The sequence below is a fragment of the Cygnus olor genome, chromosome 8, assembly GCF_009769625.2.
Source record: "Cygnus olor isolate bCygOlo1 chromosome 8, bCygOlo1.pri.v2, whole genome shotgun sequence".
Taxonomy (NCBI): domain Eukaryota; kingdom Metazoa; phylum Chordata; class Aves; order Anseriformes; family Anatidae; genus Cygnus; species Cygnus olor.
Genome location: NC_049176.1, coordinates 16394495 through 16403035, shown reverse-complemented (window position 1 = coordinate 16403035; position 8541 = coordinate 16394495). Strand labels below are relative to the sequence as shown.

Sequence of the window (8541 nt, the reverse complement as noted above, 5' to 3'; positions counted from 1 at the left end):
GCTGCCAGGTGAGCCCGTTCCTACCGGGCAGAAGAGGAGCACCCATAGTGAGAGGGAAGTGCACCTCCCAGGTCACCTTCCCGCCCAGGCAAGGTCCTTGTGCCTGCGGGGCTTTGCTTAGCTTTGCGCTCCTGTTGATCAGCCTCAGCCACATGTTTAACTCTGAATGTATTCGTTTAATTAAATGCTTTTAACATTCATTATGGGGGTCCTAATTGCTGACTAACCCAGAGGAGCTCAGCAGCAGGCATGGGGTGTGAAGCACCGGTGAGCAGCCTGTGTTGAACCACACAGTGGTTTCCCAAAATGAGTGTTTTGGGAAGAACATTCTCGCTGGTTCTGTGTCTAAAACCAGGTCTCTCCAGAGCATGGTGCACAGCAGGGCCCAAACGTGGCTCCCCCATCTTGTGCTGGGGCAGTGCTGTGGCTCCAGGCGCAGCCAGCTGGGTGCTTCGGAGCTGACTCCGAGGTGCAGGGGTGCTCCCATGCCTGGAGCAGTCCCTGTGTCTGGGGACATGGGGCTTTGTTCCTCCTCCTAACTTCTTACACAAAAGGTAAAAGATGGGGGATACATGGCTGTCAAAGTCAGGGCTGGAAATCTCCTGTTTCTTATGTCGTAGAATTGAAGTCAGGCACAGCTTGTGAGATTAATGCTAAGATTACAGGGAGCTTGGAATCGGTCCTAACACACCACAAAAAGCAAAGAAACCCTGCAGGTCAACATGCTGACTGTTCACAGGGCTGTTCAGCCTCTCCACCACTGAGTTTTTGAAGCTCTGTCATATAAAGCGTGGGGTTAAATGAGCTCCACTGTGGCCATCCTCCAGAACACCTGGGGTGCTTCTCAGAGCCTGATCAATAGCTGGGGTGGAGGTAAGCTGCTTCTGCTCTGCCCCCTCTTAATGGATTTTTTCTGTTCCCAAGATGTTTATTTTCCATTCCTTTGGCTTTACATCCAAAGTGATTCTAAGCCTGTTTTTTCAGGATGCCTCTTTTGAAAACTGCTCACTCGAGCCGTTGTACACAGCAGCTCCTATTTCAATCCACTGTAAGTTTGACAACAGTCTCTGCTGTCTTTTCTCTTCCCTGTGGCTTTTTTCTTTTTTTTTCCAGAAATTTCTTTGTCACAGTCAGGTTGACAGTGGCCTACAACATCTTTGTTGGATTAAAGTACATACGGCATTTGGACTGGTCTTTTATATATTTCTGAATTTCAACTACGTCCCTTTAAGAAACTACAGGCTGTCCTGAAGCTGCTGAAATAAATCACTTGAGTAAATGCTTTTTCTTCTTTTCTGCTGCCACTTTGGAACAGTAAGGACTCTGGCTAGATCCTTCCTCCCTATTAAAATCCAATGCAAAACTTCCACTGATTTGGAGGAATCATTTTACTGCAACACGCTATTGACCCATGGGGATAATTTTTTCCTGAAAGGATTTTACTGTATGTTTATGCTAAGTTTATCAGAAAAAGGTGCCCTCTAAAATTCAGGGCTGAGACCCCCGCTGCTTTGGAGATGCTGCCGTCCTTCATTAACTAATTTACTGGTTTACTGAAACCACAGACTCGTGGGGAACGTTTCTGTGCCAGGCTTTCTCAATGGGCCGTTTGTGCAAGTAGGTGCTCGGTGTTGTAAGAGTTGCACAATCCAGCCCTTCAGATCCTGTAAGAATATCCTTTTACAAGCTCTAATATCAGAAGTACCTGCAATATTTGTACCTCTGTGCAGTTCTCTGTGGAAATGAAGGACTGTGTGTATGTGATGTTTACTGGGCAAACACCATGGCTTTAAACTCCTGCAAGTGAAACTGCTGTTATTGATTTTTCACTGTCCAAGACATGCCAAGAGCAAATACAAATACCTTACAGAATCTGGTTCTTACAATGCCATTTGGGTATAAATGTTTACAAGGACATGAGTAACAGGCAAAGAAACACGCTTGTGCCCAAAAGATGTCAAAGCTCTGTGTTGTCCCTGCCTTTGTTGATCTGGTTCAGCCAGGGAAGGAGCAGCGAGAGGCTGGCCACACAGCCTTGCCCTGGTGCCCTGATCCAGGAGTAGGAAGAAGCCGGGCGTGGGGCTGAGGAGGCAGTTTGTGCTTTGTATCTGCTCTGTGTGCTGTGCACAAGCTTCGAGAGGAGAGCCAGCTAATGCTGTTCACTGTGGTGACATCAAGATGTGCACACTAGCCTGCTGGGAAAAGGTCCAAGACCATCAATTCATTTTCATTTCCCATGCAGCAGTTAGATGGTGAGAGTATCGATTTAATCTGAGAGCCAGAATTGACAAAGCCATATCCACAGTTGCTGATCTGTAGCCATGTCCTTCTTGAGACCAAAAGCACCTGGGAACTAGCTTTAAATGCAGCTTGTGTGGCTGCTTCGAGGAGGACAACGGTGAAGGTCAGTGCAGAGACAGGTGCTCTGGTGCAGCCCTCTCTGGGCTGGATGGGTCCTGGACAGGTGGGGCATTACCTTGATTGTTGTGGTCAGCATACAGGAGTCTTTAATTTGCTCAAGGAATCAGGCCTGGCAGGGCTATATGACTTCAAAAGCAACTTTGGTTTTCTTCTTCCCTATCCTTGCTCAAATCCTCGGGTGAACATGATCTGAGGAGACGTGAAGTTCTGATTCAAAGCTCCACATCCTACAGCTGACATCCTTAGCAGCCCTGTCCCACGTGGAACACCAGTCTGTTTTCTGTGATGTGAATAAACACGTGGGGATCTCTGACCTTTCACTTGAGACACGTGTATGCCAGGGGAGAGGACAATCACAAGGCAGGGTGATGTCCGGTGCTGCCTTTCATTTGGCTGGTCCGACTAGCAGTGGCACGGGCGTCAGCAAGGAGTGTTGATACTCTGGGTACTTCAAGTGTCTGTACAAACACCTTCACTAATGTGACTGCACACACAGGAACCCCACCTTCACTTGCTGGGAGGTGGCTCCCATTCCCCCTGCCAAGGGATTTTGCAGTTTTTTTTGTGTAACTTGGACAGAAATTGGTATTTTGTTTATTCTGTGATTGGAGCTTTCACTTTTCTTCCCTTGGTATACATCTTGGAGAGTTTATACATCTTAATGAAATTATGCAAAAGGAGGGAGGTGTTGCCCAGAGGAAACAAGAAAGGAAAAAAAAAACAAAAACAACAATATAAGCATCTAGAAATAACATGGGAAAGCAGAAGTGTGAGCTGGTTTAACCCCCATGGTTCATGGGGCAGACATCTTACAAACAGCCCCCAAAACAGAGGGAGCTCAAGCGGGCCTTTGCACCTGGGTGCGAACGACCCAAGCACTGGGGTCCAGTTTTGGGTTTTGCGCATGGTGTGTCATCTCCAGCGACCGCAGTAGGGGTCCTTCAGTGACATGGTCGCAGCAGCACGTGGTTGGTTGTGTGGAACACACTATCTGGGGGTGTTGTTGCCTTTTATGTGCCTCTTCTTAGCAAAACCAGGTGAGAAAAACTGCCTTTGAAGCCCCTGTCTCCCCTGATGCTCACTTCTGCCTTTCAGAAGGCCCTTTCACGGGAGCTGATTCAGCTATTCGTGTGGCTGCGCATAAACTGCGTGAGAGGATGAGAATTTAAAAAGCCATCAAAAAGGGTGTGTGTGCACAGAGGTGCAGAAAACCTGGTTTGTGCATCTGTACTCATGTCTGTGATAGCTGCTGGAGGAGGTTAGGTGCACTTAATGTGCTCCTGCATTGGGACCACAGGCAACGACGCTGGCTCAGGAGGCACATGCCTCTGGAGCGTGGAGCTGAAGGAAATCCATGTTTCACTGGGACTTTTAAGAGGCAGCCAGCACTGCTTTTTTTGTCACCTTGAATTGAATAGGAAGTGGAACGCGTGCAGCGTGAGCAACAGACTGCCGCTATCTCATTCTCTTCCAAATTCTACAGGATTCTGCATAAGATCCATAAGTTTTAGCAAAACTGTGCGTTGGTTCCCCTATTGTAGCTTATTTCCAGTAACCTGGAAATAAACTGTTACACGAAGGTTTGACTTCATCCCACTGGGTACACACTATACCATAAATCCGGCAAAAGCAGATGACAATTTTCCCTTCCTGCATTATGGGAATATTCCTTCTGCAGACCAGCTCCTTCAGGGGTACTTACAAGCATAACACAATTTAATGAGAAAATGCTGAGCATTGGCGTGGCAGGATATATTGAGCCACATGCAAATTGTTCTTGAAGCAGACTACATTGGAAATATGGGGAAAAAATATCTGAAATGTTATGTCAACCAGTATGTTGACATTCTGGTGATTTTATCATGGATCTTGTAATACCTAGTATTTGCTGAACACCTCTAGAGTCTGACTCAAGAGAGCACAGAAACCTGAGCTTTAAATAACAATAATAATGATAAGTTGAAAGTGAGAAAAATGTCGCTCAGAGTCACAGAGAAAAGCTCAAGAATGAAACCCAAGAACAAAGTTTCAGAAAGTGACATTCGAGTACAAATAAATATACCATTAATTTTCTTTTCTTTTTTTACTTATTTTTAAGTTTGTGCCTTAAAGGCAGTTTTGAGGATGGAGGCACAAGAGCATGGGCGGCTCTTAGCTTTTCGAACAATTATTTTAGGGAAGCCTACATCCTAAAATCTTCTAAGCTTGTGGCAGCATGGAAGAAAAGGAGCTATGGTCTCTTCTATCCATTTCCCTACAAAACAGCAGTAACAAATATGTTATCACATGCCCCTAAATGCCCAGAGAGGGAAGACGGTGTCAGACTGAATGCTGCAGCCTGCTGTAGGTTTTCTTCTGTTCCCATGACAGGAACGAGTTTTCAATTTCTGAACAGATCTCTTTGGGGAGATTGCCTGGAGAAGTTCCCCACCCATCTGGTGTCCTTCTCTTCAGACTTCTCTTTTTTCTTTCTGCAACAAACCCATGGATTTGTCTATAAAACCCATATTCACAAGCAGGACTAGAGACCAAGATCTTTGGCCTTAAACGTCTCAGCCACTTGAGCTGTATGCAAAAATCACCCAGTTTATTTTTTGCTAGAAGAAGACAAGTGCCTTCACGGCTCTTGTGTTCAGCCTTCTTGTCTTCAGTCACAATAACAGTGTCTTAGTTAATGGTGACTTTTAGTTTAAAGGGAAATGTATATAAGCATGCTTTTATATTCCGAGATAAGTGTCTGACTGCTGCTGTGTGCTGCAAGTTTATTTAACTTCATGGTTTTATCTTCTTGGAACCTCACAGTTCCTTGTACATGCTTCCATCTAAAAAGTGTTTCAAATGTATATGGTCAAACTTTCTAGGAAAACAGTGTGAATGAACTCTTGCTGTGGATGGCACATTGCTATTTCAGCTACTCCGTGTGAGAGAGGTAATGTGCATAAAATCTGCTTAAATGCAAAGTTTCTTGTGAGGGAAAAGTTACAGGGTTTGTGCCCTTTCTGGTACGTAAGTACATACACAGAAGGCTTGAAAAACATTTGGTATGGATATGTATGCTTGTGTTAGTTATATGTCTTGCTTGTCTTTTGTTGTTGTCGTTGTTGTTTTTGAAGGGCATGGGAAGTATAGGCGGAGGTATGGGACAGGCATCTCTAACGTGGGAGTTAATAGTCCGCTGGCTGAAGTGCTCCAGGATGTCGATGGACTGGCTGACAGTGCACGGACAATGAGCAAGGACAAGTCCAGTTCTATCTTTGCCTAGGGCACTTATGCAGCTGTGAGTTGCCCGGTGTAGAGCATATAGGGCAAAAAGCCCAGCTGAGTCCTACCCACCTTCAGCAGCACTCTCCTGCAAGATTAGATAACACTAGAGCTGGCCTCCAGGGAGAGTAAAGGAAAAGTTGTAAACCTAAAAAGCAATAGGCATAATTGCTCATAAATATTTGTATGCAAGAAAAGTAAAGCACTTCACTGATAGTTTGCCAATTACTAATAGGTTGCTCTGCAAATATCCTGTTTCCCCTAGGGATGTATGATAATGAAGCTGGTATCCTCTTTTTCCAACCAACCAGCTGCTGGAAATTATGCCAAAATCAAACCAAAGTCTGAAGTGGGTTCTGCTACCCTCACTTCTGTGTGTCATTGTGACCCCAAAGTTGCAGCAATTGCTCTTTCTGGTGAGTGCCTGCTGCTGCTTGAGAGGCTGCCGAGGCACCGGTGGGGCCATAGCAGCACACGAGCTCCAGCAGGTCTGTGCTATGGCACATCTGAAAGTTTCTAGTCATTCCTGTAAAGGGACTATGCGAAGAAACTTGTTAAGTTAGCTTTTAATCTGTATTCTGAGGTGTTTTTTGTCTGTTTGTTTGTTTGTTTTCTGTAGGTAATGAGTAACGTGATTAGGACGTTTCTGGATGTTTCCATTCCCTCCTGCTGAATTTTGGGACTTTTTTTTATGCTTGTGCTGTACGATATATATGTACAGAAGCCATAATATTTCAGCTTTGGAAATATCATAGTATGGCTCTGGTTTCTGCTGTGATGACAGACATTAAAGCCCACTGAAATCAGCGTGGCTCTGGATGGTTACCATGGTTCTTCAGCTAGGCTCAGATGGAAGGATCTGCTTCTGTGTTAACATTTTAGAAGAAACAAAGGGAACTGGATTTTGTATTCTATAAAGAATCAACAGTGTTCTCATGTTCCTGTCCTGTTCCCCATTGTCCTAAAATGCAAAGAAGGCTGTCTCCTGAAAATGTCACGTGTCAGCATGTATTTTAGTATGTATATAAATATATTCCACTGCTGTGAATGCTGTTTTAGCACCACTGGGTAGGTTGTAGAGATGAGTTCCTGTAGATTTAAACATTATGTCAATCACACCTCCTCTAAGCAGAGTTAAGAGACAGACAGCTTTCATCAAAGGCCAGAAGAGCATCTCCCTGTACCAGTATTGCCAATAAGATTTAGATCAACTCCACTGCATTGAAATACAGAGGATTTGTTACCATGGGGTCTCCAAAATTGCTAGTACCTGTTTGCTAGCCACAGTTAGCTGCAACTGATAGGCATTTTACACAATTTCCTTAGGTTTTAGACAATACTTTAAATGAAAGGGTAGTAGAAAACAACACTTAGAAAGAGGAGGAGAGGGAGTGGGTAGTTACAGTACCGAACTACAGAAGAACTTTATTTCACAATAACCGTGCTGCTGTGTGTGGATAAATCACTGATTGTTCTCTTATCCCTGTACTGCTATGAAGAATTTACCAAAAAAAAAAAAAAAAAATGCCACCAAACCAAACCAGAAAAACAAGGAAGCAGCAGAACATGAATTCAAGAGCAGAATGGGATTGCACAAGGAGATTCTGCACTGAACTGAAACATTCATGTTTTGGACCATCAAGAACGAATGAAGTACAATACAGTTCTGTTCCCTGTCTCTTTTTATGTCTCCATTTTGTTTGGCTTTGCTTAGCTTAGATTTTTCTTTTTTGGAGTCCTGCAGGGAGAAAAGAAGGAGCCTTTGTTTTAAAAAGACTCAGACCAACAGTGGGCCATTGATCATAATTAAGTCTAAAATAATACGCTTTTGCTGACCTGTTTGTATTGAATCCAAAGAATTGTACGTTATACCTGCTGTAGCCTCAGTCTGCCCCCAGATCCAGTTTCTTCTCCCTGAGCTGCTGGTTCTGGGACAATAACTTTAAAATCCCAAATATATCCGTGTTTGCAGGGTTGCATGTGAAAGCACCTCCTCCTCTGTCTGATGTCTGGAGTGCTAATTTGGTACTAGAACGATTTCTTCATCATCAGATGTTCTCCTTGTCATGTGCCCTCCGTGACAGACTGCAGTCCCCATAACAACCACCTCAGTTGTCAATAACTTCCTCGGATGGCGAAATGACCCATAGGATAGCAGTAATTCTCATAATAATATTTGGGGGTTGTGTACAATTTATATGTAACCGTGCCATAATGTGCATTGACCCAATTCAGAGCTTCCTGAAGTCTATATGAATGTCTGTGCTGATTTTGGTGATCACTGGTTTCTTCAGAGACTACACCTAAGCTTTCATAGCCAGATTTTTAGTATAACAAAACATAGAGGTTTAACCCTGTGACATTTGGCACTAAGCAAAAGAGAAGCATGTGTTCTTGTAATTTGATTTGCAGTTATTACTGTTAATGTCCTGTTGAATTTTCCTTAACTGTGTTTTGCATCTCTTATTGCATTTATTTTCCGGGATGCTCTAATGAGTAAATGTGCTGATGGATTAGTCACTGAACAAATGTGCTTTAGCAGAATACTGGAGAGATTCACAAGAAGATGCCTCTTTTGGCATCAAGTCCTACAAATAGGGAGTGTTAGGTGCCTTGGTCCTACTTTTACCCATTCTCAGTCTGTCAGGACACACTTAGTGCATTCCTTAGCAGCTCATCTTGCAGCATGCACAGAATTCCTTAAGCAGAGATGATTCTTTAGTTTTGACTGTTGCTTGTTTCAGGCCACCTGGGAGAATCAGTTTATTCCCACTGTATTTGTAATGAATTGTTACCTAGGATAGCTTTTGGCTTCCATGCACATATATGCATTTGTTTAATTCCTCACATTTACATTAT

At 43.8% G+C, this 8541-nt stretch overlaps 1 long non-coding RNA gene across 1 annotated transcript; it reads left to right on the top strand.

Moving 5' to 3' along the window:
• Positions 1 to 273: 273 nt before the first annotated feature.
• On the top strand, positions 274 to 7354 carry LOC121073967. Its single transcript, XR_005822036.1, has 3 exons — positions 274 to 1048; positions 5948 to 6098; positions 6302 to 7354. It is a non-coding gene; the product is annotated as an uncharacterized LOC121073967 (long non-coding RNA).
• Positions 7355 to 8541: the final 1187 nt, after the last annotated feature.